The sequence below is a fragment of the Octodon degus genome, unplaced genomic scaffold (genome assembly GCF_000260255.1).
Source record: "Octodon degus isolate 3935 unplaced genomic scaffold, OctDeg1.0 scaffold00148, whole genome shotgun sequence".
Taxonomy (NCBI): Eukaryota; Metazoa; Chordata; class Mammalia; order Rodentia; family Octodontidae; genus Octodon; species Octodon degus.
Window position 1 is genome coordinate 5,397,974 of NW_004524724.1, and position 21,836 is coordinate 5,419,809.

General features: G+C 46.7%; 1 protein-coding gene across 13 annotated transcripts in view; it reads left to right on the forward strand.

Moving 5' to 3' along the window:
- Ncald (neurocalcin delta) overlaps nt 1-21,836 on the forward strand; it is a 432,618-nt gene that overhangs the window by 166,086 nt on the left and 244,696 nt on the right. The window contains exon 4 of one of the 13 annotated variants that reach the window (XM_023702321.1): nt 20,915-20,991. The exons of the other annotated variants lie outside the window; for them this stretch is intronic. The gene's annotated coding sequence lies outside the window, so the exon portion shown is untranslated. The remainder of the gene's footprint in view (nt 1-20,914; nt 20,992-21,836) is intronic. 13 annotated transcript variants of the gene reach the window in all.

A 21,836-nucleotide genomic window follows, 5' to 3' on the forward strand; every position in this document is an offset into this window, starting at 1 on the left:
GCCAGATAATATCCATGGTATAATTTCTGTTTTCTTCCATATATTTAAGCAGACCTATGAACCCTTATGTGGTCTATTTTAGAAAATGACTCATGTGTAGCTGAGAAAAATGTATATTCAGCTGTGTTTGGGTGGAACACTCTGTATATGTCCACCAAGTCCATTTGTTTCAAGCTCTGGTTCAATTCTGTTATTTCCTTGCTAATTTTTTGTCTGGTTGACCTATGTTTTTGGGATAAGAGGGTGTTAAGGTCTCCTGTTAAAACTGTGGTATTGTATATTAGATTTTTCACGTCCATTAAGATTTGTTTTATATAGTTGGGTGCTCCCATGTTTTATATGGTTGGGTGCTCCCATGACTGCATGAGGCTTTGGGGGGACAACTAGACACAAACCATAACACATGGACAGCAAGGGTGGAAGCTGGGAAGAACATCTAGAGAGGTTGGGAAGCTGGGGTTGGTCCTAGGATGTTCTTGCCAGACACTGGCCAGAATTTGTGAGCTAGGAAGTTGCTGAATAATCAGAGTTTTAAGGACACATGGCTGTGGCAGATTTTGTGTGAGATTAGGTTGTGGTCTTATTTCAAACATGTGGATCTTGAAGAGCCGGTGTTGAGTCTTAGTTTGTCTTGCATGTCATAGTTTGTGACAGCTTTTCACTACTGTGGATTATAATGCAGTCTTTCAAGTTGCATTTTAATTTTCAGGTCCTTTACATGCTAGCTGTGAGCAGGACTGATTTTCTTTTCACTAGAAAAATGATGACATAGAGCTTGTCCTCTAGGAGTTCCCAGTCTGGTTATAATCTACTTTTTTTTTAGCAGATATTTTTTAAAAAATTTATTTATTTGTGTGTGTGTGTGTGTGTGTGTGGCCAGCTCAGCCCACCAGGGGGCGGGGCTAGCTGGCATGTGGTGCTTGGGGATTGAATCGCGGTCCCTGTGCTTTGCTAAGCTTGTTCTAAGTAGGTGCTTTAGACCACTGAGCCATCTCACCAGCCCTATAATCTACTTTGATATATCCCATAAGAGAGAGAGAGAAATAAAGTGATTGTCCAGGTTTGGGGCTTTTGCAAGGGGAACAATACAACAGAGGCACACATTTTATAAGATTATTTTATAATGAATCATCCAAAACATCATATACCAAGACAGCAGGAAATCTGTCCACACACTAAAAACCAAAGAATCTAACTGAAGGCCTGGATCCCACAGCGGTGTCCTGCATAAGTCCAGCTGAAGACCTAGAGCTCATAGCAATGCCTCCCACGAGTCCAACAGGAGGCCTGCAGCCCATGACTGTCTCATGCAGCTGTGTTGGTCAGTGGTATAAGCAAGAATGTCTGCCAGTGGGATGAAGGATCCCACTGTGCTAGCAGGCTGAGGGATATGCCCTAGAGCCTGGAAGCCACCCCCAAAGTAAGAAGCAGCGCTCCCCCTGAAAGTACCACAGCCATCCTCAGTAGCAGTGAGGTCCCAAGCTCCTCCAGCAATGAGGAAAGCTGAGTTCCCATCAGGAAAGCCAATGCAACAGACTTCTTCATGGGCTGAGCAGTGTACCATCTTCCCCTCTGGAACCAGGAAGTGATGTTCAAAATGAGAACCAGAGCTTCCCAAAATGAACCATAGCCATTCTTGGCACAAACAGCCAAGTTCATCTTGAGAGCGAGCATGACGATGTGCCCCCGCAGAATAGCCCAGGAGAGCAATCAGCCAGCTCCTCACCAGCTTCCAGCAGCTTCCCCAACAGCCTCTCCAGTTCTGCCTCTCGTGCTGCTGGCAGCAATCCTCGGGTGGGCCTCCCATGCCCAGAACCACAGTTCAGCTGGGCATAGCAAGTTGGCCACCAGTTGACAATCCACCATAGTGATACGTTCAGAAGAAGCATCTAACTTTTTGAACAATTTGCCTTTCGTTGAAATCCTATTATATAAGTGTTCTATGTTTATTATTTGATAGGCAACTTGCATACATTATTTTGTTTTTTTGTTTTTTTTTAATTTTTATTTATTTATTTATTGTCCTGTCAGAGGTCAATATTCTATTGGCATCTAAATACTATAAGTGTTTGAATTCAACTAAACATCTAATACTGTCTCGCAGTCTATAATATTAGTGGGTTATCCTCAAAAGTTATTGACTTGAGCCTTTTACAGCTCTTCGTATTAATGTGGATTTACTTTATATACCTCATTTTTATACTTTTCTACTGGATGGTTAAGACCAAGATATAGCAAGACCTATATACCCAGCATATGCATACATTATTTTGATTAGTCCCCAACAATCTTGTGAATCAGTTGCTATTTTTTTTTAGTTGCTGTTTTTTTAATCCTCATTTTAAAGTAAAGAAACTGAGATGTAAAAAAACCCTAAATAATAATTCAAGGTCACTCAGCTAAGAGATGATAATGTCTTGGGCAGTGATGGCGAGCATTTTAGCGCTTTTGGTGATAGCAGCGTGCTACAGCATGCATGCCACAGGTTGGCCACCACGGGGCTAAGCTCTGTCAGACAGACGCTTGCTGGACAGTGTCTGTGCTTTCTAGCATCCTAAATTAGACTTTGGAGTAGCTATTACTCTTCATCCTGTTTTACTGTTGGGGAAACTGAGGCATGGGGATGTGGCTTAATAGCCTGTGATCCTAGCCCAGCGGCAGGACTCAGGCCCAGGCAATGGGTGTGCTCGGGCCCCACACGTAACCACTCACTCTGTGGTTCCGCTTTAGTCCTTGTTGTTGGATTCTTATACCTGTGTACTTTTTAGTTTTTAGTTCCTTTTTTAGTATTGTATTTTTCAACACATAATATTTATACTCCTCTGGGGAGTGGCAGCTCTACATCTCTATGTTGACCCGCAGTCACTTTCGCTTCCTGCTGTGGGTTGTGGTTCAGTGTGGGAGGAGAAAGTTCCCGGCAGCCTGACATGGGGGCTGGGGCTCAGCAGAAGGGCAGGAGTCCTTGGATGGCCATTCCCTTTGGGAGCAGTGGCCCTCAAGCAGCCCTGAGAACAGGACTGGCTTCTGGGTCGGGATACCACTTGGTTTTAGAGACTAAGTGCATGGGATTGCAGAGCAGTGTGGGCAGTGAGTGCCACTGGAGACAGGCGTGGAGATAGATTGGGATGTCACAGTCACCTTCAGGCTTGGGACAGAGAGCAATCTTGTGGCATTGCCCTGGTCACCATGCATCTCGAAAAGAAAGGACACCAAACATTTGTGCTGATGCAATTGTAGAGGCTCTGGGCGCTGTTAAACACAAGAAGCCTAGACAGGTTGCATGGAGGTGTTCTATGGCAATTGCTTAGGAGGATAGAACACTAATTTCAGTGTCCATGTCCCTGTAATTAAAAAGAGAGACACTGCTCTTTCAGTCAGTCCTATTAGATAGTTCCACTTTGTGTCCCAAGTACACAGAGGAGGAAATAGTCCAGAGGACATGGGCTGTGATCAGCACTATCAAACAAAACAAAATAAAATACCTCAAGGCCCTAACTCAGTAAACAATGGGAAAGTAGACAGAGAGTCTGCCGCTAATGCATGCTGGTCCTGGCATAGGCCAGGCCTGGGGCACCCTCCATATGAGCCATGAGAGCAGCGTCATCTGGGAGTTACACGGTGCAGAAGCCCCACTCCAGGATGTTCTGATGCCTCGTCTGGGTTGACTCTTCACTCTCTACCCATCCTTCATCACTCCTGCCAGTGGCCTAGTCACAGATGTCACTGCTCTTGCTGGCAAGTGGCAAGGCTGGAGCCTGGGTCATTGGGTAACTGTGGCGTGGAACAGCTCAGGTGGCCCCTATCCATCCGTCATGAGCAAGGGGCCAACCTCCTTGATGGTGGGTTTCCTTTGTTAATCTGTGATGCACTAGTTATCCTATGTAATTTAATATGTTTACAAGTTTACAATTTTAGCTTTTGTAAAAGGCACATGCATAATTTTTTTAAAGCAATAATTTTAATAATGGTGTTTCACGCATGCTCTGGACCTGGGGCGAGGATCCTATCTCTTTGCTGATCAAGATCAGGGTGGAACAGGGAAGAAGGGGCATGAGAACAAGCCCCCTGGGCTTCCCGAGGTCTGGTGAGCCCGCTTGCTATGGTCTGGTCCAGGAAGGACGGGCCTCCTGACACGCTTGCTCAGGGGCCTCAGTTCCTGGGTGCCTTCTGTGACGTAAGCACCTTGCCACGTGGTGCTGGAGTCATGTCTTTTTCATGTGGCACAGCCTGCAGAGGACCCCAGTGATTTCAGCAGTACTCAACCCAAGAAACAAGACTGACTGGTTCCAGAGCAGAAGCTGAGCGCACTGGCGTTGCTGGCAGCTAGCCTTGCTTCCTGCGCAATGTCCGGGTGTTTAGTTCTAAAGCTGGCTGCCACTCCAGACAGTAGTCTGTGACCTTCTAAAGTGTCTGAGCCTCGGGACCCCGGCTCACTCACAGATACTGTAAAATCCTGAGTGGAACATTCCTGCCTCCTTGTTTTTGAACTCTCTCTGTACCCCTGCTGACCCAGCCAGCCCCTGGCCACTGTGCTGTCTCCTCTCTCACTCTGCTGGAAGTCTGTGTCCACCTTGGCCCTCCCTGAGTTTTCTTGGTCCCTTCTTGCCTGGAAGAACTCAGGCACATGAGTTACTCCTACTTGTGTCATGGAGACCCCTCTGCAAACTTCTGCATGTTTTTGGATTAATTTCTTTCCTCATGCAGGAGGCCAAAATGAGATTCCAAGATGAAAGTTTTGTATTTGTGGGGTTGGTGAAGGCTGGTTACTCCCCTTCTTCAACTTTCCCCCTGGGGAAGCTGTGGAGCTCTAGGGTAGTGCTCTCGTGGGCATAGGGACCATTGGTGGTGCGGCCATGAGGGTCAAGGAGCACCCAGTGACTTCAATCGGGGGAGGCAAGGCTGGGTTGACATGTGGTCTCTCGGGGAGGTGAGCGCCATGAGGCTTGGAGGAGATGGAGCTTTTCTCCAAAAATAGGAAGATGTCCATTTGATGCAAGCTGGAGGATGATTTATCTTGCCCTTTGCCACACTCGAGAAGTAACAAACTACACCTTCCTTTCTGCCTCCAGCACAAATGGAACTATTTTCTACCATTGCCCTTTATGGAATGAAATGAAAGCCAAGCCAAAATGGAAAGAGTATTTTTGCCTAGAGAAAATCAAAACTACAGGATTAATGGTCGGTTTAGGGCCTGGCTCGCAGGGGGCAGCAGAGGGCGTTAGGTCACGGCTGTTTGCAGGAGGGAGTTGGGTCTGAGTTGCCCCCGTGGTTTCAGTGATTGGGATGGAGGCAGGAGTTTGTGCCTAGGAGACTGCTGCCTGCCCTGATGCCCAGGCATCTGAGACGCTGGCTTAGCATCCAGAGCCCTGAATCTGAATTGGGCCTGGCTCTTCACTTCTCTCCCAGACTACATTGAATTCGTTAGGACTGAATTTAAAGTGGAACCATCTCCTGCCCTGGCTTCTTCAAAGCTGGGTTAGTATTTTCTCAAGGGACCCACGTTTGGTAAGAGCGGCCCATTCTGTGCACTTACTGCAAACAGGGACTGTGGCCTCTGTGCCCGGGGAGCCGCGGCAGAATCGGACTTGTCAGTGCTGCTCCCTTTGGAATGAACGAGTCAACACACGGCTGGTGCTAGGACGTGTTTTTCTTTTGTGCAAAAATCTTAAATGAAAGAGCTGGATGACTTCTGCAGGGTCTGTGAGGGTTCATGCCAGCTCTCCACAGAGGCATTGTTCCTGTTACTCTACTTACCGTGCAGGCCAGCTAGGGCAGTTATTTAAGGAAATGTCTGGTGAGAAGCTTTGTTCAACCTGAGTCCAATTGTCAGAGAATGTGAGGTTTAGAAAGCATCAAAATTGGCAGAATGAGTGCCAGTGCCTCTTCGTGGGGCTACTGCATGGGGACTGAGGAGAAGCAGGTCCAGCGCCACCTCTCTTTAGGCGAGGATGGAGCTGCACATTAGTAGGTCCAGCCTGAGGAGAGTCACACGTGGGAGGTTGTTTAGTCCTGGGAAGATGGAGGCTCATAGGACGCCGGAGAGGCATGTAGGTTATCCAGAGGACAGTCACATGCAGAGTGGTGCCTGGAGAGTCTGGGAACTGTCCCTGAAACTGCATGAGACAGTTCCCAGAACCAGAAACTGTATTCTGAGTTTTCATATCTGAAGATTTTTCAAATTTGAAAAATTTCAAAAATTCGGCTTGCAATATTGTCATGTCATACATTATTTTGTTCTGTTAAACCAACATGCTCGGGTTGGGTTGGGTGGTTGGTTTCATCTGTTTTTAAAATGCAAGGAACATCTTTATGTGTCCATCCCTGCAGGGTGAATAGCATTGCATGAAGTGGGAGAAATAGGTTGAAGGTTCTGGACACCCACTACCAGAATCTGTTTCAGACAGCCATCACTAATCCATCGAGAGGCAACAGTACCTCCTGTAGAAAGCTGTCTGCTCTGCTCAGTGACACTTGCCACTTTGCAATCCTTCTGTTCTTGTTGGAAATCTGAAACATATTCTCCAACTTGTTCCCTCTCTGTTACTTGCCATGTGGCCCACATAAAAGCCAGGTTTCCGTTAGGGTTGAAGGACAGCATCCCATTCACGGAAATGCCTAACAGCAGAACCAGCTAGCTGGGCGTGGCACACTGCTGTAATTTTGGCACGTGGGAAGCTGAGGCAGGAGGACACCCAGAGTTTGAGGCCAGCCTGGGAGACTTCTCACAACAAAACAAAACAAAGCAAAAGCAACCAACCCAGCTAGAAAAATCACTTCCAGTACTGGTTGTATCTCTTGGAGAGCATTACATGGCAATTCTGGGAAAGTGGCACGTCCGACCTTCACAGTCCGATCCCAGGCTGCAGTCCCTGCCTGTGCTCCTCTCTCCTCAGCCCCTCTCCTAGCTGGCTTTGCAATTTCTGCAGGCGCATCCTAACCAGCTCCACATCCTGCCATCTTCCCAGAAGCCACCACACCAGCACATGCCTGCCTCCTAGACCCTCTCCTGAGAACCTCAACCAAAGCAGGAACCTTGATGCCTTTTGGGGTCTGTTGCACACTCAGACCCACCCTTCACATCAGAAGAGGAAAGCCTGATATAGCCCCAGCACCCCAGGGCCCCCCGCCCAGGAGCAGGAGGCAGAGAGGAAGGGCACACAGGCATCGATCACTGTGTCCCCCCACTTTGTGTTACAACAAATACTGTGAAATTCTTGTTACTTTGTTAAATGAAATGCTGTATCACTTGTAACTTTTTCTGTTTTAATTCTAACTTTTACTCTCTTTAAAAAATTAAAAAAAAAAATCACTGTGTTCCAGTCACAGGCAGCAGTTGCAGCAGCATTAACAGCAGCAGTTAGAGTGTGTATTTACTATAAGCCAGACACGGTTCTCTGCAGGCATGGTCCTGGAATCCCCATATGAATTCACCGGTATCATCCAATCCATGTTTCTGGTAAAGAAACTGAAGGAGAAATAGTGCCATACCTTAAGTGTCAGAGCTGGGATTTGAATTAGGATCGGCTTTATTACTGCAATATACTGCTTCATTTTGTCTGCACACTGACCCCTCTGAGTGAGAGGAGAATTATTCCAGGCCCCCTGTGGTATTACAGTCCTCACACACTTACGCCACTTTATGAAATGGTATAGCATTGCCATGGAGCCTTCACATCTCCTCTTGTATAATTACAATAATTGCTAGATTACTTATAATGCCTAACACAATGCAAATGTTTGTTATAATGCATTATTTGGAGAATAATGATGGGAAAAGTTATTACAGGCTGAGTACAGATGCAACTTCTTTTTGGAGTTTTTGCTTGACTGTACTGGTTTGGAGCCTGGGCAGACACTGGGGTGGCAGTATGCACACATAAATACATATACATGTGTTCATGTTGCATATTACATAGTTTTTCACAGCTCTGTTATTTGGCTGAAATATAGAGCAAGATCTCAAAAACAATGTGGAGTACCCATTTCTTATGAGCGACTTCTCATTAAAGTCCACATGTTAAGGGATTACAGGCTACTGTCTATGCCCAGTGACCGGAGAGATCTTATTGGTTGGGGCTTGGAGTTGCTTAGGATGCACTCAAAGATGTAAGCATCTTAGAGCCTGGAGTATAGCTCCAGGAGGACAGGAGTTTGGTGAGGTCTTCCAGGGAGCTACCAGGCCTGGTCAAGAAAAGGGCTAATAATGCACCTTGCGTTTTAGCTGTTTCTCAGGTCAATTCACATGTCCTGGCCTCTGCTTTCTTGCTTTTAATGCATCGGCTCTCATCTTCTACTCTGCCAGTTGTGTAGTCTTTTTTGTACTTTCTGGCTGAGACAGTATGTGACAAACAGCTCAGACAAGAAGCTGCCTTTCTGTGACCAATGATGTAGAGTGTGCTTAAGTAGAGTCACATGGAGAGAAAACATTCTCTCAGGCTTTCACAGAGAGCAAATTGGCCAAGCAATGGCAGTGACTCATCCACATGGCTGACACTGACAAAGGTTCTACAATCTGAGGTACAAGATCTCAAGATAAATCCTGAGGGGATTTCACTGACCTTATCAGACCCAAAAGCTACAACTCTTGTTGCATAGGTCCTGCTTTACCTTGGTCTTAACTGTCCAGCAGAAAAGTATAAAAACGAAGTATAAGAAGTAAAGCCATGCTGTTATGTTGAGCTATAGGGGACTCAGGTCAACAATTTCTGACACAGCCAGTGAAGCGGAAGACCTAATACTATTATGGGCTACTGGGTTCTTTTAGAATATTTTGCTGAGTTTACATACCTATAATATTTAAATGATGTAACTTAACAAAAAAGGGTATACAGATGAATGTCCATTTTGTATCTGTGTATTCAAAGTGGTTAATTCTCTTAATGAATAGAGGGATTTGTTCTAATGGTATTTATAAATAGGATATCAAGTCTGCATCTTGTACAGCAATTAACCACTAGGAAGAATGTATGCAATGTGTTAATTATTGTAACTGTCCTACCAGTTTGGTTTGAAACTGTCTCATTGCTATTTGTTTCTCAATAAAATTATGGGGAAAAAAAAAAAAAGAAGCCGCCTTTCCTTTGGCAAACTTGCTCGGCGATGGATACGTGAAGGTAGCTTTTTCAGTTGAGAAAAATGTGGACTTCCATTTGTTTATCTGGCTTGAAAAGAGATTGCATAGCAATTTTGGTCCCTCTTCACAGTCAGAAAAGTACCATTGGGATGTGGGCATTGACACGGTGTCCCGGGGGCAGAGCTGGGAGGAAAGGCAGAGAGCGGCGTTGGGGCAGCTCAGGCCAAGGCCACTTCTGCTGGTGACCATGGCTCCAGAGTCACTGCTTCTCTCTTGACCTCCTCTGTCTTCATCTATGGAAAGGCTCCTGCTAAATGCCTTCTATGCTTTTTTTCATACACAGTTTACATGGCACATGTTTTGGTGCCAGCCAATTGTGACCATTTGACTGAAGGGTCCCCAGGTGAAGGGAGCCTGACATTGGAGCCACCTCTGTGCCTGGCTTGGGCTCCATGTTGCCCAAATAGAGATGCTTTCCTGAAGACTGGGCACGTGTGAAATGACAGCTATTCTTGGAAGGATCTTTTTAGCGATTGCCATAATTAACTAGGATACTTAACCCAAGGGCAGTGATTTTTTTTTGTTGTGTTTTTTTTCAAAGTTTTATTGATAAACAGCAATGAGACAGTTTCAAATCAAATCGGAAGTACAGTTTCAACAAATAATACACTGCATATATTCTTCTTAGTGGTTAATTGCTGTACAAGATGCGGACTTGTGATCCTATTTACAAACACCATTAGAACAAATCATTCTATTCATTAAGAGAATGCAACTATATATCTATCCCAACCACTCTGAATACACAGATACAAAATGGACATTCATAGTTATACCCCATTTTTTTTAAGTACCGCTATTGAATATTATAGGTGTATAAACTCAGCAAAATATTCTAAAAGAGTCCAGTAGCCCATAATAGCATTGGGTCTTCTGTTTAACTGGCAATGTCAGAAATTATTGACCTGAGTCCAAGGGCAGTGATTTGGAGTGGAAGACGCAGGAACTCCTGATTTGGGTTCTAGGTGCATTTGGAGTGGTGGGAAGCGATGTGAAGATGGACATGATGTGCTCCTGGGAGGACCCAAAACAATGGGCAGGGAATGGGCAACTCTGCAGAAGTAGTGGGAATGCCAAGAGTTAAGAGTTTTAAGTGGAGCTGAGATGTAGCTCAGTGGCTTAAGCGCCTGCCTGGCAAGCCCCCGATCTTGAATTCAGTCCCTCATAGATTAAAAAAAAAAAAAAAAAATTAAGTGGAGAGTGGGTGAGGTTGCTGTATTGCTGGGATCAGGGATTTTTTTTTTTTTTTTTAAACTGGGATTAAGCTTGAACATGAATTTGCAAGATGTTTGACTACAAAAAGACATCAAGAAGGGTTTATGGTTTGGCAGAAGGAAAAGTTTAGAGAGGGCAATGACCAAAGCAGGCTGGGTGGAAAGTACAGTTCACAGCAGGGTGAAACCACACTCCATAAGACGGATAAAGAAAATCAGGCCCCTGTGGTACATGAAAGGCAAGGAGGGTTCCTTAGAGGAGTGACTTTGGGGAATCTCATTTGGCCAGTGGTGTTTGCAGGATTCTTTGGTGGGAAAGAGCCAAGGGCTTCAGCTTCCAGCCCTTGCTCCTTGAATGCTCCTGAGTGAGTGTTTTTATAGAATTTCTTCTGATGGTCTTTCTAGGAATAAATGTGGATAATCTTGCCAGCAAAAACAAGCAGTTGTGAAGGCAGAGGAAATATGTGAGGACCCTAAAGGGAAGAGACAGGGCTGGGAGTGCTCACGTGCCTGCCTCTGGTCAGAGTGACGCTAATCTTCATCCTCTCTCCTCTTCTGGTTTCTATGGCTTTCAAAATTGAACACTGTCAAAGAGTGAGCAGTCACAGGCATTTTCTTTGTTATGTTTAGTTTATCATCCTTTGTTCCAGCTTGGTAAATTTTTAAAATTAAGTTTATTGCTGTATAAGTGTACATAATGATCACATTCATGACCGGGAATTTGTACCTGTATGTGATGTGCTTAATTCTTTTTCTCCCTCCCCTTCAACCCTTCTTCCCTTCCCTATTTACAAAAGTTTTGTTTCCGTTTTTCTTTCCTTATCATTTTCCCCTTCCTTTCCCCCTCACCCCATTACCCTTCCTATTTGAACATTGTATTTCACAATATCCATTACACATTTTGATCCTTATTTACACTTTCAGTTTCTCACTCCAGAAAAACAATGCAGAATTTATACACTTATTCATGTGTGTCTGATGTATTATACACGCGGGCTCAAGAGTATGGCCTCAAGACGCACCCATGTAGCTCTCAAAGACATTGGTGTAGGCGAAGACTTTATGAACAAAACCCCAATCACATGGGAACTATCACAAAGCATCAACAGCTGGCATCTCATCTTATTGAAAGGCTTTTGCAAAAGAAACCACCAACAGAGAGAAGAGACAACCCAAGTGTGGGAAACAGTTTTACCAGCTGTTTCTCAGACAAATGGCTACTATCTAAAATACATAAAGAACTTAAAAAATCATATCCTCCAAATTGAAACAGCCAGTTCAAAATGGGCATCTGAAGTGAATAGAGACTTCTTAGATAAAAAAGTAGAAATGGCAAATAAATATATGAAAAAAATGTTTGCCATCACTGGTCATTTGATAAGTGCAAATGATAACAACACTGAGATTCCATCTCACTCCAGAAAGAATGGCTAGTATCCAGAAATCATCCAATGACAAATGCTGTCAGGGCTGTAGGGAAAAAGGAACCCTTCTCCACTATTGTTGAGCGTGAAGACTGATGTAACTGCTGTGGGAATCAGTATGGAGATCCCTCAGAAAACTTGGACTGCAGGTTCCATTTGACCCTATTACTTTTCTTGGTATCTTCCTGAAAGAATTGAAAGCATCATATGAAAGCGATACATGCATACCCACATTTATAGTGGTATGATTTATAATAGCTAAATCTGGGAAACAGTCCAAATTCCCATTGACAGATGATGGGATAAATCAAATGTGTTTTTAATACAATGGAGTACTACTGTGCCATAAAGAAGGATATGCTTGAGACATTTCTCATTGTTTTTAAAATTGTGAAAAGTACAGGCTCTGCTTCCCCTCACATTTCTCTGTCCTGTAGTAGACAGGACACATTTCACAAATGCCACCTTGGGACCACCAATAAGTGTTCCGGTGATCTGTCATTGCGTAACAAATTACTTCCAGACCTAGGGCCTCATTCAGCAGTCATGTCCACACCACAGGGTCTCTCATCCCAGCTGTCCAGGTGGGAGACCTGTCTCAGCTCTACATGGCGCCAGCCAGAGCAACTTGACCGGATGCCGTCGGACCCAAGCGCAAGATGACGCGCTCACGTGGAGGCAAGGCATCAGGGACTTGGGGAGTGTGTGGGTCACCAGGAGGCTTGGGGCTTGGGAAACGGGAGTCCTGTTTCCTGCCTGCGTGGATGTGTCCACAGCTTCTTTGTCTCTGTGCATGGAGCTCCCTTCCAAACTGAGAGAGACAGACAGACTGACTGACAGACAGAGATGAACTATACTGACATTTTGACTTAAGCTGTTAAGTTGCCAGCCAAGTTTTCACCACATTTTGTTAGACGTAAGTCACTAAAGCCTTCCACATGCAGAGGAAGAGGAATTCAAATCCACTTCTAGGTGGGAGAAATGGCACAGAATTTGCCACCATGTTCTAAAATCACACAGCACCCATGGGATCCCTCTTCTCTCCCTTGTCATTTTTCCTGTGCCTATGCCCATCCCCGGGGACAGGGCTGGACTGGTCCTGTGGGTGGGTGAGATGTGTAAGGCAGAGTGTGGGGCTGAGGAGAAAGGAGGGCTCTTGTTTGCCTAGAGCAGGTGGACTCCACCTCCTAAGAAAGCCGCCCAGAGGGCCTGCCAGATAGCTCAGCAGATTAAAGCGCCTGCTCAGGCAGATGCAGGGGCCAGGGGTGTGATCCCCAGCCTGCAGTGCCAGCCCCGCCCCCAAGGTGCACTGAGATGGCGACTGAGACTGGGTGTGGTAGCACGCGCCTGTAATCCCAGTGTTTGGAAGGCTGAAAACAGGGAATCACTGAGTCTGACCTATGTACTGAGACCCTGTAGACCCTGTAGACCCTGTAGACCCTGTAGACCCTGTAGACCCTGTAGACCCTGTAGACCCTGTTCTAAATACAGAAAGAAACAAAGAAAAAGAAAGCAGCCTAGGACTTTGGTGGGGTGGAGAGGCAGAGATGACTGATGAGTCACTCCTCCTGATGGGGCTGCTACTGTCCCGTGTTTCCTTCATGAGCTGTAAGGGCTGTATAGCTGTATAGTGTAACCCGAGATGGGACAGAAGTGGAAGTGCCCTAACAGAGGGTGTCCATCCTCCCTGAAGCAGGCATCAGAAAACAGTTCTCAGCCAAGGACAGAAGGCTGGGCTCGGAGCAGGGCTCGATGGCCCTGTGTACTGGGAGATGTTTTAAGTGCTCTGATACAGAGGTCTCGGAGTGTGGCCTCAGTCCAATGTCCTCTGACACCCACTGTCCTGAGGGTGTCCTGTGACCAGTCACAGCAGGCCAGTGTCTAGAGAGGCCTTCCAGCCCTGAGTGCGTGGTGAGCCTGTGCAGACAGCAGAGAGGGAAAACCGAGTCACAAAAATGGGGTCTGAGATGGTGGCAGGGACAGCTTCCTGGGCAGTCCTTTCCACGGGACTTGGCTGGTCATGAAGGAGTTCTCCGGGATTTGAAGCCAGGCGTAAGAGCAAGCTTGCTGTGGAGGCAGCTTCATCCAGAGAACTCTCGCTTTCTTCCCATGCATTCTGCATGGCTAAAGTTACATGTGTAGCTCCTGGACTGCCTTTAATTTCAAATGCAGAGGAGAGACAGTGCTATTTGGAGTGTCTGCAAAGCCCTTTCCACTTATGGAAAGGGGCACTTCAGTGCTTGTCGGTCTCCCAGGTTTCTGGGAGTTGTTTTGAGTCATTTAGAAAAAGCTGAACGTTTTCTGGATAGAATTTCAAACTCCTTTCACTTAAGAGTGTCCACATTTATTAGCTGTTCTGGGGGGCAGCTTTTTGCTTATTCCTAGAGGCTTATGCCATTTTTTTCTATAAATAATGCCATCTGATAGTGTAATGAGATATATTGCTATGCTGATATTTGTTAAAACGGCATTATCCAAGCATGTGCTGAAGAAGCCAGCATCTACACCACCACTCTTGAAACAGAAGCTTGTCCCACTGGGAGAGCGGTTGGGATTATGGCGTAGGATATTTTAATTCAGTAGAGATTTTTCTTGGCATTGAAATCATTAGAAAGGTTAAAGAGTTAGAAATGGAGAACTGTCTAAGGAATGAGTGAGCTGTTTTATAAATAATATATGAGCAGTTGGTTTCTTTCCTCGCACCCCATTTCCTCAGTGCTCATGGGTTGTACAGATGTCAGGCGGAGGTGTTTTAGAAGAATGTTAGGCTGAAAATAATGTCACAAGCTCTAGGCAGGAAAGAGCACACGCAAGTAGAGAATTCAGGAGCATGTAAGGAAAGAACACTCGTGAAGTGCAGGTGTGGCCGAGGGAGCCACAGAGGAGGACAGGACTCTGGGGGCACCACCATCCCTTGTTCTGGAGGGAGTCAGGCTTACAGGTTGGGGGGGACACCAGGCAAGGGCTGTGTCATTAGCAGCAGACACTCCTGGCCACCAGGAGATGGCAGGAAGAGCAGTCCCTGCAGTGTCTTTTTCCTAACCAGCAGTAGAGGCCTTGTCCCGGGAGATCCCAAGCAAAACCCAGACAGGACAAGGACACCCACCCCTGCAGTCCATGCAGCCTGGGGGTATGGAGCAAGCTGGAGAGGGGAAAAGCACAAGAGGCCAGTGGAAAATGACTGTCACTGGTGGTTGTGTCCCTTCCTCCTGGGGTCCTTTACTGTAGCACTGCTGGTCAGGGGGCCAGTTGCCTGGTGCATTTCACACCCACTTCCCTGTAAGAGTGAAAATTCAGAGCGAATGCAGTTCCTTCCCAATTCTCCTCAGCTCCAGGACAAAGGAGTTGGAGACTTGGTGGTTCTCATCAGGCGGTGGTGCAGGGGCACTTCCCCTTCTAAGTGTCTTTCTGAAAGGGTTAAGGCCATTGTTCCCAGTGACCCACACACACCCTTGCTTATAGCAGCGGAACTTAACAGCTAAATCTCGGAAGCAGGCTACATGTGCATCAGAAGATGAACAGAAGATGTGTATTTACACGCAATGGATATTCTCTGCCAGAGAGAAGGATAAACTAGGATCTCTGTAGGCAAATGGATGTACCTTGGGACCATGATGTTAAGCAAAATAAATCAGACATAGAAGGTTAAATAGCATAGTGTGGTTCCTTTTATATGAGAAACCCAAGGTATCAACACATTAAAGAATAAAAGCTAGGTGATAGGAAATAGAAAGGTAGACCTTTTGCAGATGGCAAGTAGATCTGCAGGGGCGAGGAGAAAAAGTGGGGTGAGAGAGAGAAAGAGACGTGGGGGCGGGACAGCAGGGGAAATAAAAAGGACTAAAACGTGGTGTGTGCAGTACTGACTCGATGATGAATGTATTCATCATGCCTGACAAATGTATGAATGAAGAAGTTGCAGGGACGTTCAAGGCTGTGACCTCTTGGGTGGTGCCCACGCACCTCCACAGTGGCTTCTGGCCTCTAGGGTGGCTCTGTGAGGTTCCGAAATCAAGCTGCCCCAGCCCTGAAGTGCCTAGAGGTGTGGGCACTGGGCAGGGGCACGGTGCCCGTTCCCAAGCAGTGTCTTAACTATAGTTTTAGATTATTTGCCTTTGGGATGCAGCTGAGTCCTTAAAAAAAAAAAGTGAACTTTTGTCTGGTACTGAGAGAGAATGTATGTGCAGGGCTGAAAAGTTCCTTCTGGTCACTTGATTTGAAAGTCACCCTAATTCACTATGGGCCTGGAATTCAAGTATTTGCAGAGGTAACTGCTGGGTGGGCAATAAATCAGTGCTTCCTTGTGCTTATTTAATCCAACCATAAAAAAAAATTTAATCCTTTCCTAAGCAGCTGGCTGTCTGGATGACATTCCTTTTATTTTGTGATAGAAAGAAAGATTCTAAAGTATTTTAATTAAAAAGTTAGACTTTTTCCCTTTCTGTAAAACTATGCTGTGGAAGAATACTGTTTTATTAATTGGAAAAAAAATTAGGTCCATAAAACTAAAATACAACTGAGTAAAATCAGGATATACAATAAGTAGAATCGGATATCTGAAAAGGCCCCTGAGGTTTCTTGTGTGCATGTATACAAGAATTTTCTCCTGAGATCTGCAGATTTTCAGGGTAGACACTAAGGAATTCTGGTAATCAATTGTCAGTCTGGGCATTTGTTCCATGAAAGACTGCTTTGAGAAATGCAAAAGGAAGTTATTATCTTGAAGGAGCTAATGTGAATGCAGGGGTCAGGAGGAAAAGGATTGATCGATGAGAATAAGTAAGTGTTCAGGTAAAGTAGGGCGATGAGCTGTACATGTGTATCTTGCATTTAGGCAATAGACAATGAAAGCTTCTTTCAGAGAGAGAGATGGCTGTGGAAGGGCAGCCACAACTCGGGGATAGCCTGGAGTTAGGCGTGGATGGGCTTAGAGGGCCTTGGGAAGGGTGGTGGGAGAGCGTGAAATAATGGGGTTTAGGATGACCCTACTCTTCAGAACCACTGCACCTGGCTCAAGCTGCAGGCCGAATGGTGACTCACCACCTCCCGGGTAACTGGGTCTCTTTCTATGCAGCAGAAGTCCCTGAAAGTCTCTTATTCGGTTTCAGGGTGAAATCTACCCCCCCAACATCCATTTCAGCTGCTTCCTCCCTGAGGAAGTTGATCTCTCTCACATGCGAGCCCTTGAGGTACTTGACGAGGGTGGTTTCATGTCCCTTTTGTTCCCCAGTCCTCTTCGGTCCTTGTGTTCATCCCCTCTAGATGTACTGCCATCATGATCCTCTTGCTGTGTGCTCTTGAGAGTCTCCCTTCCCTCTGCATATTTCTGCTGACCACTGGGATGTTCTGGGTCTGTGAGGGCCTCTCAGTAGTCCTCTGACACCCACAGGACAATTGTAGGAGTCTGGTTTACCTGTCAGCTGTGGCATAGCTCCCCACTGGGCCTGAGCATGTTTGTGCCATGCACAGTGTTACTTTGGCCAGATGCCACTTCTGCAGAAGCCACGGTGTAGCCACAATACAGCATGGAATGCGTCACCCCCTACCTTTGCCCCAGAGTGCATCTCGCTAAGTCTGGCCCAGGTTCTTGGGGAGCCTGGAGAAGGAATAGAATGGGTTTGTGGTTGGGTACTCTATCCCTGCTCTTCCTAGCTGGAGAGCCGGCAAGGCTGTGGCGTGGGTGCTGAAGGCTCAGGACTTTCCTCCCTCCAAAGACGGGTTGCCCTGATCTACTCCTTACCCTGGCCTCAGCCCAGCTCAGTGACCTGCTCCTCTTTGCTGCCAATCTTTTGGCCAAGGCGGTGCCCACCGCCTCTCCCCAGGTGTGGCACCAACAGGGCCCAGAAGTGCTGCTGTCACACAGACACTCCCCCCACTGAGCTTCAGCTTTCAGCTCACTTGGAGCTCAGAGAATCCCTTGCGGTGTAGACTGCCTGGGAAGATGGGTCAGCAGCCGGCAAGGTGATGACCCGGGTCTGAGGGATCCATTCTTAAGATGAAATGGACTTTCTTTCACTTCCGTCTGCGGCTTTCACTTCAGTTTTTAGTATTTGAGCAGTTACAGTCTAACTCAGTCATGCATGTTTCAGCGCTTGGGAAACAAACACCAAAACAAAAACAAAAAACAAAACAAAACAAAAAAGACTGTATCTACAACTCCAGGAAGAAGAGACTGGAGCTCTGCGCGTTACTGAGGAAACCCAGAATGCTCTGTCTGTGCTGTGCTGTTGAGTGGTGGCGGCTTCACTTCAGCCCTTTCTGCATCCTAATCATTGTCACATTTCGCCAAGGTGTGATTGGGCTCTGGGGGAGCTACAGCACTGTCTTTATTCTCTGCATAGTGCTTATCATTATTGATATTCTTCAGGCCTGTTTGCTCCTGCTTGTAGGCAGGGAATTGCCTGTGCTTCTTAATCTGTCCCTAGTCAGGGATGTGTGGGATGAGGGTGGAATGGATGCTAGCTCATTCTTGGTATAGGACGTGTTCAGCTCCAACTCTGCATTCCAGGTGGCCTTATGACCTCGTTAGGTTTTAGCAAAGGTAGAAACTTTTCCACACTGAGTGCTGCTTGGAAGATGCCCCCTGGCTTCTTACTGTCCCCTCTGGCTGCCTGTGGTGTCTTCTCACAGTGGCTCCAGGCCCAGCTCACCCCTGGACCTTCTGGAAGGGAAGGATTGTGGGCTTTGCTCAGTGAGCCTCTGTGCTCACTGACATCACTAGGCTGAGTCCTTGATGTGACCATGTCTCATTCTCTGTCCTGTCCATGACCCTTATAGGTCCCTGAGCAACTGAGCAATGTTTTCTTACTCCTTAGGGGGCCAGGGAGTTGAAATCCAGCAATTTGGCTTGGGATAGTTGCATGCTTTTATCTGATTTTTACTGAATGCACTGTTTTCTACTAACAATGCCCCTCCCCTAATCGTTGGGCTCCTTCCCTGTGCTTCTGTATGCTGAGGACCCAGGTATGAGGGTGAATCAGACCCTTGGCTCATGCCCTCTCAGAGGTTGCCATCAAGACAGTCATGCAGAGATGACTCCAGCTACAGTGCCCTCACCACCCCAGCCCACCTCATAACATGGGCTCCCCTGGAAGGGCAAGCTCCCATCTTGCCAAGTGTCATGGCATGCCCAGCTGTAGAATAGACAGGCCTGGCTGACATCCCAGATGACCCATGAATCCCTCAGTGGTCTTGAGCAGTGACCTAATGTCATTAAGCTTCAGCTGTAGTCACCACCTGCACCCACTGGAAAGATGGACTGAAGTGCTGCTTGTGTGAAGCACTCAAGAGTAGGACCTGGTCGACACAGGGGACCACAAGGATAAGGAGGGTGATCGCCACCAGGAGCACGCAGGAGTACTGGGAAGATGTTACCTTGGGTGGGACACAAGGTCTCTTCATTTCCAGGGCTTGACTAGAGAATCAAAGCCATGTTTAAATTTACAGTGTGGTACTTGTGGCACAATGGGATACCAATCTGCCACAAAGAAGGACAAATTTGAGTCACTTGGAGGAAGATGGGTGCACCTTGAGCCCATAATGTTAAGTGCATTAAATCAGACACACAACCTCAAATCATGCATGGTCTCCCTTACACAAAAAAACCCAAGTGATAAGTAAAGAGCAAAATAAAGAGATGGTAGGCAAGGGCCAGCTTGATAGCTCAGTGGACTAAAGTGCCTGCTTAGGCAGAATACGGCGGCTGGGGTTTGATCCCCAGCATTGCTGGCCCTGCCCTTGGGGCATGCTGAGACAGTGATTGAGAATGGGTGTGGTGGTGTGCCTGCAAGTGTAATCCCAGCACCTGGGGGGCTGAAAACAGGAGAGTCACTAGGAGTCCGATTTACATAGTGAGACCCTGTAGATCCTGTGGACCCTGTCCTAAATACAGGGGAAAAAAAAAAGAAAAAAAAAGAGATGGTAGGCAACAAGGAGAAAGCAATGAGGAATAAAAGATGGCCTGCTTTAACCTTGTCATTTGATTCCTGGTGACCTTCTTGAGTCTTATCTTGAAAGTAAGCGTGATGCCTGTTGCCTGTTGCTGAGCAGTCTTGTGTCACATCCTTTCAGCGCCACAGCAGGCAGAGGTCCCTGTCTATGGCAGCAACTGCTGTGGCTGAGGGCTGCACATCTGCCCCTGCCCCTGCTCTCCGGGCAGCCAGGCCACTGCTCCTCCTCCACACAAACCTGCTGCCTTTGGAAATTCAGTTCATTCAACACTAGGTCCCTTTTAACTGTCTTTGTAGCAGTGTGAGAACTTGGAATAATTCTTTGGGCAACTGAAGAAGAATTCCAACAGAAATGTCCTGAAAGACAAAAAATTGACTCCGTCTGGGCTAAGGACACTTTTTACTTTGCGGCCAAGAGATGCAAACATATTGCAGTGTGAACATTGTCTAAAAACAAGGCAAAAATAGAAAATAGTGCCTTGTCCTGCTGTGTGAAAACACATGTAATAATAATATTTTGCATTCTTTCACTGCAGCCATTTCTGGGTAATGTTTCATGCTAGGCCTTTGTACCTTATAATTTCCCCTGTCAATTTTTCATAGAGCATGACGGGGCTGGGAATGTGGCTCAGCAGTAGGACATCGGCCCCACATGTGCAAGGCCTGGGCTCGATCCTCAGTTCCACCAAAGAATTTTTACTTACTGTGTTTCTTTGTGTCCTCACATTTCCAGTGAAACAGACTCAGAGATGGGCACAGTGAGATCAGGGACCTTCTTTATACCTGTGGCATGCGGGGCATGGGCAGGACCCATTCTGCTTCCCACTTTGGACCCAGCACCTGCTTCCTCTTCCCAGGCCTACTCTTTTGCTTGTCACTTTTTATGTGGTGTGTGCTTCTAATGCATAGCACTTGTCATGGGGAATTTTACGATTCATTTTTAAACACTTTCCTCCTCCATCTGACCATGTCTTTGTGCAGGCAGGAAAGTAGCTCCTTGTGTTCACTGAGCCACACAGTGTTTGGCACCCAGCAGGGGCTCTGCTTATCGGGTCCCTTGTAGCTGATATTTATTGTATGACAGGCATCCTGCTAATGATAGACTCTGTCTTCATGATGCTTGCAAATGATCAAACAAATAAACTGCAAAGAAAGTTTTTTTTTTTAAAAAAATCCCCCATTTGTTTTGTCTAGAGTTTTGCATTTTGAAGCCAATGCATATACCCAATGCTACAGCCAACTTGGATGTGAACATTTGAGTTTCCAAAAATGTGAGTTGATTTCAAATAAATGACCTCATCCCCATGGGAAGTAGAGAAGGGCAGGCCACTGGTCAGCCCAGGGACAGGTCTCTCAGAACAGCAGTTAAAGGGACATGCTCAAGTCCTGGCAAGAAGTTGCAGGTCCTCCCAAACTGGTAATTGGAGGCGGTTTTAGCAAAGAGCTAGCTTATGAAGGTGAAGATGGGGGCGGGTTTGTGGAAGTTGTGGGGAATAGGAGCTCTCTAGGATGAGTGAGGCTTCTGCGCTCTGGTCCTGGAGTGCCAGGGCCTAGAGAATAGCTGGAGCCATGGAAGGCCGTGGTGGCTGTTACTGAGACGTGCTTCACAGGGGCTTCTGTGGTGGTGACAGCATGGCCAACACGTGCCATCTTGCAGGGCAGAACTCGAGTCCTAGCCTCCTCCACTCCTGGGGACACCAGAGTCTCTTCAGTAGGTGCAGCCCATCCAGAAGCCAGCAGACCAGGGAAACCACAGTTTGATCTCTAAGCCTCAAAGCAGGCTGGAGAGTGGGTGTGAGGTGTGAGGAGGAGATACAGGCATGACACAAACATAGAAGCTGCAGCTCGCATGCTTTCCTCTGAAGCCCATCAGGGGCCCGGAAAGGCTGGTGAGTGGGATGATCTCAGAAGGAAGCTAGAACATTCGTGCAAGAGCCCAGGAAGGCCAGCCTGCACTGGGCCAAGTTACAGCAGCGTTCAGTCCAGTGGTGACTCAGTCACTCGTCCCCCAAGTGCTTCAGTGTGTCAGGCAGGTGTCTTGGAGGGAAGACAACTGTGGCAGCACCCCTGTGCCCAGCAGTACAAGGCCATGAGTGCAGATTTTATGTAGTGCAGC